Raw genomic sequence first — 11,349 nt, forward strand, 5'->3', positions numbered from 1 at the left:
GACGGGTGTCACGGCGTAGTTAAATGTATGCGATACATTTCTCAAATATAAGCGCTCAGTCATCTGTACATCATGGTAGGTTCCCACGACGTGCAATATGCGTTCAACTTATCAATGTTCATGTGTCCTGCAGTTCACATTATGACGCGCAGTTAGCTGCGGTCTTCATCGATCCATGAGCCGAGTGATCCACTGCCGAGGGTGACTAACTTGCGTAAGCCGCCGCTGTGCGCGTATACCCGTTCCCCGTAGGGAGGAGCAAGCCGCCGCTTAGAGACGAAGCATAAAGTGTCCTCATTCCACATAGGGCAAGCTGGATGAATCCATTTTACCCAGGACGGCCGAAGCGGCGTGGACCAGGGGAGAACTGAACCTTATACTTCACACCACAGTAAGTCTACGTGTCCTCTTCCACATAGGGCAAGCTAGAACTAACTATCTTACCCAGGACTGCCGAAGCAGCGTGGACCAGGGGAGGAACACACTTTTCATGGAAACGTAAGGCATCCATGACTGCCATAACGTAAGCCGCCGCTGTGCGCGTATACCCGTTCCCCGTAGGGAGGAGCAAGCCGCCGCTTAGAGACGAAGCATAAAGTGTCCTCATTCCACATAGGGCAAGCTGGATGAATCCATTTTACCCAGGACGGCCGAAGCGGCGTGGACCAGGGGAGAACTGAACTTTATACTTCACACCACAGTAAGTCTACGTGTCCTCTTCCACATAGGGCAAGCTAGAACTAACTATCTTACCCAGGACTGCCGAAGCAGCGTGGACCAGGGGAGGAACACACTTTTCATAGAAACGTAAGGCATCCATGACTGCCATAGTGCGTAAGCCGCCGCTGTGCGCGTAAACCCGTTCCCCGTAGGGAGGAGTCAAGCCGCCGCTTAGAGACGAAGTATTAAGTGTCCTCTTCCACATAGGGCAAGCTAGAATGAACTATCTTACCCAGGACCGCCGAAGCAGCGTGGACCAGGGGAGAACTGAACTTTATACTTCACACCACAGTATTGAGTAATGTGCCCTCTTCCACATAGGGCAAGCTGGAATGTTCCATTTTACCCAGGACGGCCGAAGCGGCGTGGACCAGTGGAGGACTACACAATCATGAGGTTTGATATCGACTTGTGTGTTTCAATAGGGTACCGATGGTATGTTTTGAACCGATTTGATTTAGCCATTCTGAAGTCATCACTTGGTTGAAGCGCTGAACTAGGGAGGGGCATCGTTTACATATATATTGGTTTTCGCATGCTCTACTAGGTTAATGTCATGAGGTTGGCTATCGAGCATGCCCAAGTGAGGACTTGATTGTGTGCTTGCTTGAATTCTTCACATTTCATACCATCGGTTAGTTGTCGAATCATTCCTCGATCATAACCTTCGTTCTTGTTTCATGTATGCTCTCTTCCACATAGGGCAAGCTAGAATTAACTATCTTACCCAGGACCGCCGGAGCAGCGTGGACCAGGGGAGAACTATACTTTGTCTTGTATGCCCTCTTCCACATAGGGCAAGCTAGAATGAACTATCTTACCCAGGACCGCCGGAGCAGCGTGGACCAGTGGAGGACTATACTTTGTTCATAACACCACAGTATTAAGTATGGTGTCCTCTTCCACCATAGGGCAAGCTAGAACTAACTATCTTACCCAGGACCGCCGAAGCAGTGTGGACCAGGGGAGGACTATACTTTATACTTCACACACTAGCCATACTGAAGTCTTCACTTGGTTGAAGCGCTGAACTACGGCGGGGTAATCGTTTACAGGTTATAATCATATAGCTGCATGCTCATTAGTAGATAATGGAATATTGTATGGCAATATGAGCATGCCCAAGTGATGACTTTGTTTCAAGCTCAACAGGTAGGGTATTGAGTCCTCTTCCACATAGGGCAAGCTAGAATGAACTATCTTACCCAGGACCGCCGGAGCAGCGTGGACCAGTGGAGGACTATACCTTGTCCATTACACCACAGTATTAAGTATTGTGTCCTCTTCCACATAGGGCAAGCTAGAATTAACTATCTTACCCAGGACCGCCGAAGCAGCGTGGACCAGATGAGGACTATACTTTATACTTCACACCACAGTTTTGAGTACGCCTTGCATAAAGTATCTAGTTTGAACCACGAGGGCTCACAATGTAGAACCGCGAGGGCTCTAGTACCGATTCTCTCGGTACGGCTTGGTCCGTGTTCCTTTATGCTTGTACTCTAAGTATTAAGTATTGTGTCCTCTTCCACATAGGGCAAGCTAGAACTAACTATCTTACCCAGGACCGCCGAAGCAGTGTGGACCAGGGGAGGACTATACTTTATACTTCACACACTAGCCATACTGAAGTCATCACTTGGTTGAAGCACTGAACTAGGGCGAGTCTATCGTTTACTTTGCATTGGGATAATACGCTGCATGCTCTCTTAGGTTAATGTCATGTGGTTGGCTATAGAGCATGCCCAAGTGATGACTTTGTTTAAAGCTCAACAGGTAGAGTATTATGTCCTCTTCCACATAGGGCAAGCTAGAATTAACTATCTTACCCAGGACCGCCGGAGCAGCGTGGACCAGGGGAGAACTATACTTTGTCTTGTATGCCCTCTTCCACATAGGGCAAGCTAGAATTAACTATCTTACCCAGGACTGCAAAGCAGCGTGGACCAGTGGAGGACTATACTTTGTTCATTACACCACAGTATTAAGTATGGTGTCCTCTTCCACATAGGGCAAGCTAGAACTAACTATCTTACCCAGGACCGCCGAAGCAGTGTGGACCAGGGGAGGACTATACTTTATACTTCACACACTAGCCATATTGAAGTCATCACTTGGTTGAAGCACTGAACTAGGGCGAGTCTATCGTTTACTTTGCATTGGGATAATACGCTGCATGCTCTCTTAGGTTAATGTCATGTGGTTGGCTATAGAGCATGCCCAAGTGATGACTTTGTTTAAAGCTCAACAGGTAGAGTATTATGTCCTCTTCCACATAGGGCAAGCTAGAATTAACTATCTTACCCAGGACCGCCGGAGCAGCGTGGACCAGGGGAGAACTATACTTTGTCTTGTATGCCCTCTTCCACATAGGGCAAGCTAGAATTAACTATCTTACCCAGGACTGCAAAGCAGCGTGGACCAGTGGAGGACTATACTTTGTTCATTACACCACAGTATTAAGTATGGTGTCCTCTTCCACATAGGGCAAGCTAGAACTAACTATCTTACCCAGGACCGCCGAAGCAGTGTGGACCAGGGGAGGACTATACTTTATACTTCACACACTAGCCATACTGAAGTCATCACTTGGTTGAAGCGCTGAACTACGGCGGGGTAATCGTTTACAGGTTATAATCATATAGCTGCATGCTCATTAGTAGATAATGGAATATTGTATGGCAATATGAGCATGCCCAAGTGATGACTTTGTTTCAAGCTCAACAGGTAGGGTATTGAGTCCTCTTCCACATAGGGCAAGCTAGAATGAACTATCTTACCCAGGACCGCCGGAGCAGCGTGGACCAGTGGAGGACTCTAAACTTTATACTTCACACCACAGTATTGAGTACGACTTGCATAAAGCCCCTAATGAGAACCACGAGGGCTCTCTCAATGTAGAACCACGAGGGCTCTAGTACCGATTCTCTCGGTACGGCTTGGTCCGTGTTCCTTTATGCTTGTACTCTTAGAAAGTCTCAACCCGGAGGTCTTGACTTTGATTGTCATAGTTGGACTACGACGGGGCATCCGACCATTGCTGATCGAACACCCCTGATTCACCATCTTTCGGGTAGGCGGTACGCGTACCTCCGGACGCGGAAAGTCTCAACCCGGAGGTCTTGACTTTGATTGTCATAGTTGGACTACGACGGGGCATCCGACCATTGCTGATCGAACACCCCTGATTCATCATCTTTCGGGTAGGCGGTGCGCGCACCTCCGACGCGGAAGTCTCAACCCGGAGGTCTTGACGACTTTGTATTGTCATAGTTGGACTACGACGGGGTATCCGACTCATCGAATACCCCAGAAGCACACCATCTTTCGGGTAGGCGGTACGCGTACCTCCGGACGCGGAAAGTCTCAACCCGGAGGTCTTGACTTTGGTTGTCATAGTTGGACTATGACGGGGCATCCGACCATTGCTGATCGAACACCCCTGTTACACCATCTTTCGGATAGGCGGTGCGCGCACCTCCGACGCGGAAAGTCTCAACCCGGAGGTCTTGACTTTGTATTGTTGGATAGTCCTCTTCCACTATAGGGCAAGCTGGAAATATTCCATTTTACCCAGGACTGCCGAGGCAGCGTGGACCAGGGGAGAACTTCACGGAATCTTCAGGCATCCATGATTGCCATAGTGCGTAAGCCGCCGCTGTGCGCGTCAACTCGTTCCCCGTGAGGAGGAGTCTAGCCGCCGCTAAAAGACGAAGCATTAAGTGTCCTCATTCCACTATAGGGCAAGCTAGAATGAACTATCTTACCCAGGACCGCCGAAGCAGCGTGGACCAGGCGAGGACTACTTTATACTTCACACCACAGTATTGAGTACGACTTGCATAAAGCCCCTAATGAGAACCACGAGGGCTCTCTCAATGTAGAACCACAAGGGCTCTAGTACCGATTCTCTCGGTACGGCTTGGTCCGTGTTCCTTTATGCTTGTACTCGCGGAAAGTCTCAACCCGGAGGTCTTGACTTTGATTGTCATAGTTGGACTACGACGGGGCATCCGACCATTGCTGATCGAACACCCCTGATTCATCATCTTTCGGGTAGGCGGTGCGCGCACCTCCGACGCGGAAGTCTCAACCCGGAGGTCTTGACTTTGTATTGTCATAGTTGGACTACGACGGGGTATCCGACTCATCGAATACCCCAGAAGCACACCATCTTTCGGGTAGGCGGTACGCGTACCTCCGGACGCGGAAAGTCTCAACCCGGAGGTCTTGACTTTGATTGTCATAGTTGGACTACGACGGGGCATCCGACCATTGCTGATCGGACACCCCTGATTCACCATCTTTCGGGTAGGCGGTACGCGTACCTCCGGACGCGGAAAGTCTCAACCCGGAGGTTCGGACTTAGAGTTTTTCCCATTTAAAAGTTTTTCTCTTAGCCATACTGAAGTCATCACTTGGCGAACGATTGAACTAGGGTGGGTTAATCGTTTATAGGTATCATGTGGTTTGCATGCTCTCTTAGGTTAATGTCATGTGGTTGGCTATCGAGCATGCCCAAGTGATGACTTTGTTTCACGCTTGCTTGATTTCTTCATGATTCCCTGTTATATAGTGTATTCATTCGAGAACAGGGAATCTTTGGTTTTGCTCAACAGGTATTGGATGTCAACTTGGTATCTAGATCGCATTAAGTCTCAACCCGCAGGTTCGGACTTCTGTTTATTTGGCCAATGTATGTATAAGGCAACTTGTGCCTAAGTCTCAACCCGCAGGTTCGGACTTGTGTATTTGTTCGAAGTTATATATAAGGCAACTTGTGCCTAAGTCTCAACCCGCAGGTTCGGACTTGTGTATTTGTTCGAAGTTATATATAAGGCAACTTGTGCCTAAGTCTCAACCCGCAGGTTCGGACTTCATAGTGTTTCGTCAATGTTCATATGGCAACTTGTGCCGAAGTCTCAACCCGCAGGTTCGGACTTCTAACGTGTTTCGTCAACTATCATATGGCAACTTGTGCCTAAGTCTCAACCCGCAGGTTCGGACTTGTGTATTTGTTCGAAGTTTTATATAAGGCAACTTGTGCCTAAGTCTCAACCCGCAGGTTCGGACTTCTATAGTGTTTCGTCAATTATCATATGGCAACTTGTGCCGAAGTCTCAACCCGCAGGTTCGGACTTCTATAGTGTTTCGTCAATTATCATATGGCAACTTGTGCCGAAGTCTCAACCCGCAGGTTCGGACTTCTATAGTGTTTCGTCAATTATCATATGGCAACTTGTGCCGAAGTCTCAACCCGCAGGTTCGGACTTCTGGAAGGATCACTTGGCCACTAATGATCCTTCCGCAGGTTCACCTACGGAAACCTTGTTACGACTTTTACTTCCTCTAAATCATCAAGTTCGGTCAACTTCGATAAAGCAGACGCGGTTCACGAGGATCCAGCGAACGATCATCTCCAAAGACCTCACTAAATAATCCATCGGTAGTAGCGACGGGCGGTGTGTACAAAGGGCAGGGACGTATTCAACGCTGGCTGATGACCAGCACTTACTAGAAGTTCCGAGTTCATATGGACCATTGCAATCCATAATCCCTACTAAGTGAGTATTTGAGTGATTTCCCGTTCCTCTCGGAATAGGAGACACGCTGCTACCCACATTGTAGCACGCGTGTAGCCCAGAACATCTAAGGGCATCACGGACCTGTTATCGCTCGATCTCATTTTGCTAAACACAAATTGTCCTGCTAAGCAGCGTACCGTAAGTGCACTTGCGCACACGAACAGCGAAGGTGTCAGGTCATACTCCACCGAAAGGTCCTAACCCGTTCCAATCGGCATCGACGCATTAACGCTGACTGCGTTCTAGTTAGCATATGTGAGTCACGTTCGTTATCGGAATTAACCAGACAAATCAATCCACGAACTAAGAACGGCCATGCACCACTACCCTTAAATTTGAGAAAGAGCTATTAATCTGTCTCACCTCCATAAGTTCGGACCTGGTAAGTTTTCCCGTGTTGAGTCAAATTGAACCGCAAGCTCCATTTCATTGTGGTGCCCTTCCGTCAATTCCTTTAAGTTTCAACTTTGCAACCATACTTCCCCCGGAACCTGACTTTGGTTTCCCGGAAGCTACTGAGAGCACCTGGTTGTAGCGTCTCCCAATTGCTAGTTGGCATCGTTTACGGTTAGAACTAGGGCGGTATCTAATCGCCTTCGATCCTCTAACTTTCGTTCTTGATTAAAGAAAGCATCCTTGACAAATGCCTTCGCTTTAGTTAGTCTTACGACGGTCTACGAATTTCACCTCTCGCGCCGTAATACTAGTGTCCCCAACTACTTCTGTTAATCATTACCTCCGGTCTGAGTACAAACCAATGAAAGATTAGACCAAGGTCGTATTCCATTATTCCATGCAAGATTATTCTAGGGCGTTTGGGCACCCTGCTTTAAGCACTCTAATTTGTTCAAGGTAAACGTGAGCGGTCGAGCTCTATGTTACACTTGCACCCGTTGAAGGGCACACCATGACACAGACTTGGTGCCCTACCACACCATTGAGTCGCAACCAGATTCCGACTTGGCCCACCGACCACGGGTTGACCGGGTCGGCGGAGCCGGACTGTGTTGGACAAGTATCAACTTCGAACGTTTTAACCGCAACAATTTTAATATACGCTAGTGGAGCTGGAATTACCGCGGCTGCTGGCACCAGACTTGCCCTCCACTTGATCCTCGTAGAAGGATTTATGCTCTACTCATTCCAATTATGAAACATCATTAAAGAGTTTCATATTGTTATTTCTCGTCACTACCTCCCCGTCCCGGGATTGGGTAATTTACGCGCCTGCTGCCTTCCTTGGATGTGGTAGCCATTTCTCAGGCTCCCTCTCCGGAATCGAACCCTGATTCCCCGTTACCCGTTGCAACCATGGTAGTCCTCTATACTACCATCCATAGTTGATAGGGCAGATATTTGCGAGATCTGTCGTCGGTGCAAGACCATACGATCAGCATCATTATCCAGACTTCAACTCAATGACACGGAGAACCCGCGATTGGTTTGACTAATAAGTGCACCAGTTCCCGCGAGGGTCCTGGCATGTTGCATGTATTAGCTCTAGATTTTCCACAGTTATCCAAGTAACTAGGTTGATGATCTCGTAAATTATAGCTGTTATACTGAGCCTTATGCGGTTTCACATTAAATCTGTTTGTACTTAGACATGCATGGCTTAACCTTTGAGACGAGCGTATATTACTGGTAGGATCAACCAGAATTCCGACTTTGCGTTCGAATGTTCATTGTCCCATTGCACCCGGAGGAGCAAACACCACGTTCTATATGTTGTCAAGTCCGGTAGCACACGGGAGGCGAGCCCCCGTGCGAACCTCATTGCCCTCGTATCACACACACCCGATGCACCGGACAGGCACTTGAGCGGCATTCGACTCCGCTAAGCGCTCGTGCGCCCGATTGTGCATGCGCTGACGGGGCCTTCATACCCCTACCACAGCGACCTTATGCCAAACTTCCATGAATACTTAGGTGAGCTGACAAGGGCCTTCATTTCCCTACCATCAACTAAAGGACACGCTAGGCGCGTCCGATCATTGCAACTGCGGGGCTTTCATACCCCAATCACCACAGTACGCAATTCACCAGAGTTTAATCACAACCCCCCCGGACATGGCACACTATTAACTTGCAACAAAACTTAGTGTGTGCCGGGCACATCGGTTCCACAAAATCATTCCCGATGTACCCCAATTGGGGTTGTGAACGCATCCATGGTCCTCTGACACACCCAACCAAGCGTGGATACTACATACCTCAAACACCCAGTACACTAACAGACAAATCAACATATGGTTGCTTTCCCCCAGACATTTGCCAATCACTTGGCACCCGGACGGGAACTCGCTCCTGATTGCGCCATTGCCACCCATTTGCCAAGAGCGAGTTCTGTATGTAGATTTCATTTGGAAAGACAACCGTGTACTGGATATTCTATCCGACGATTACAGATGACGAGTACGAGACTCGACTACACTCACGGATAATACATTTTGGGTCGAGATTGCTTTCGGGGTTTTCGATTGGTCTTGCGCTTGTAAACGTATAACTTTGACTTGTGGTAACCTCGGTATGTTAGTCGATCACGTGGTTGTGAACTGGGTAAGGGTGGGCAATCTGTTCACTTGCACTCTGGGTAGGAATATGGTGAGCGCTATAGGTTAAAGATCATGGTATGGTTCCATCGTGATGACTTTCGCTAGATAGTAGTATGTTTGGATAGTTATAACGTTTTTGGCCATTTGTTCATAGTGTTCGGTCCATTGAGGAATTCGATTGGTCTTTGCTTCACACACGTGGTCGATCACTTGGATGTGAACTAGGGTGAGATTAAGGTGTTCACTAGTGCTCTTCGGTTTTGGATCAGTAATGAGCACTTGATTGGTTTCGCATAATATGTATCCATAGTGATGACTCTTTCCAGCTTAAGATTTCGTTACCAGTTTCGAATCCTCCCCACGTTCGCTTTTACTTGGTTAGGTTTTCGAGTGTAGATTTGAAAGCAATCTCATGTATGTATCCCATCTGATATAAGCCACTGACAGTTCATGTCACCTCGTTCAACTCTCGCTGGGTCACAGAAGTATGTTACTGCGCCCATTATCCCTACTCGGATAGGTTCGGTTCGTTCGTTTTATACTACGGTGAGTAAACTCAATTTGTGCATCGCATAGCCATGGAAAGCAAGCTTTCGCGGGCCTCTTCGACTGTTTTGATACGAGCTGTGCCCGTGATGCTTGTCATCCCAGGATACTAGACCCCTTTGGACGACCGCATGACCATCAGAAAGTAAATTCCACGTTCGGTTTATTTGCTACTTCCACCGTTCTAGTACTATGGGGTTGGAACCCCTAACATAAAGTATCTATGTAGAACCACGAGGGCTCTCAATGTAGAACCACAAGGGCTCTAGTACCGATTCTCTCGGTACGCTTGGTCCGTGTTCCTTTATGTTTGTACTCTTGTGTGTATAAAATTCATGTTCGATTTGGGATATTTGCTACTTTCACCTGTGCGCTGTGTATAACTACGGAGAAACTCAATTTGTGCATCGCATAGCCATGGAAAGCAAGCTTTCGCGGGCCTCTTCGACTGTTTTGATACGAGACTGTGCCCGTGATGCTTGTCATCCCAGGATACTAGACCCCTTTGGACGACCGCATGACCAACAGAATGTAAATTCCAGTTCGTTTTTGGATATTTGCTACTGTCACCGTTTGAGTACTATGGGGCTTGAACCCCTAACATAAAGTCTTTGTGTAGAACCACGAGGGCTCTATAGTACCGATTCTCTCGGCACGCTTGGTCCGTGTTCCTTTATGTTCGTACTCTTGTGTGTATAATATTCATGTTCGGTTTGGGATATTTGCTACTGTCACCGTTTGAGTACTATGGGGCTTGAACCCCTAACATAAAGTCTTTGTGTAGAACCACGAGGGCTCTATAGTACCGATTCTCTCGGCACGCTTGGTCCGTGTTCCTTTATGTTCGTACTCTTGTGTGTATAATATTCATGTTCGGTTTGGGATATTTGCTACTTTCACCTGGGTCCCGTTCTTCATACAAGTCTGCCTTGCTAATGTGGTAACTTTATAGTGTAGTTCTGACATCCCAATTTTGGGACTTAGCCGATTTTTCATGAATTTCCATATGACCCATAGGGTCCCTTTCTTCATACAAGCTTGCCTAGGGCGATCGGTCAAACTTGTCTTACTATTCGATTGGTCTTCGCAGTTTCACCCTAGGCAATTCGCCTAGGTCTGTCTTCTTGAGGAGGCCAAAACCCGAAATAAGGAGGTCTGGCCGACCCTGAAACCTCCCCTGTCTTAACTACACTAACCCGATTTTTCAGGGTCCTCAGCGCCATACAACTTTGCCTAGGTCACTTATACTCTTGACTTAGGCCATCTGACTTGGTCCGTGTTTCTTCCTAGGGTTCACCTAGGTACTTTGCCTTGCTTGATGTGGTAACTTTTTAGTGTAGTTCTGACATCCCAATTTTGGGACTTAGCCGATTTTTCATGAATTTCCATATGACCCTAAGGGTCCCTTTCTTCATACAAGCTTGCCTAGGGCGATCGGTCAAAACTTGTCTTACTATTCGATTGGTCTTCGCAGTTTCACCCTAGGCAATTCGCCTAGGTCTGTCTTCTTGAGGAGGCCAAAACCCGAAATAAGGAGGTCCAGCCGACCCTGAAACCTCCCCTGTCTTAACTACACTAACCCGATTTTTCAGGGTCCTCAGCGCCATACAACTTTGCCTAGGTCACTTATACTCTTGACTTAGGCCATCTGACTTGGTCCGTGTTTCTTCCTAGGGTTCACCTAGGTACTTTGCCTTGCTTGATGTGGTAACTTTATAGTGTAGTTCTGACATCCCAATTTTGGGACTTAGCCGATTTTTCATGAATTTCCATATGACCCTAAATGTCCCTTTCTTCATACAAGCTTGCCTAGGGCGATCGGTCAAAACTTGTCTTACTATTCGATTGGTCTTCGCACTTTCACCCTAGGCAGTTTGCCTAGGTCTGTCTTCTTGAGGAGGTCAAAACCCAAAATAAGGAGGTTCAGCCGACCCAAAAACCTC

The 11,349-nt window shown here is 47.7% G+C and overlaps 1 non-coding gene across 1 annotated transcript; it reads right to left on the reverse strand.

Annotated features, from left to right (window-relative positions):
• Nucleotides 1–49: 49 nt before the first annotated feature.
• On the reverse strand, nucleotides 50–204 carry LOC131292135 (5.8S ribosomal RNA). The gene has a single exon (XR_009189829.1). It is a non-coding gene; the product is annotated as a 5.8S ribosomal RNA (ribosomal RNA).
• Between the last annotated feature and the right edge of the window lie 11,145 nt (nucleotides 205–11,349).

The sequence above is a fragment of the Anopheles ziemanni genome, assembly GCF_943734765.1.
Source record: "Anopheles ziemanni chromosome X unlocalized genomic scaffold, idAnoZiCoDA_A2_x.2 X_unloc_35, whole genome shotgun sequence".
Classification (NCBI taxonomy): Eukaryota; Metazoa; Arthropoda; class Insecta; order Diptera; family Culicidae; genus Anopheles; species Anopheles ziemanni.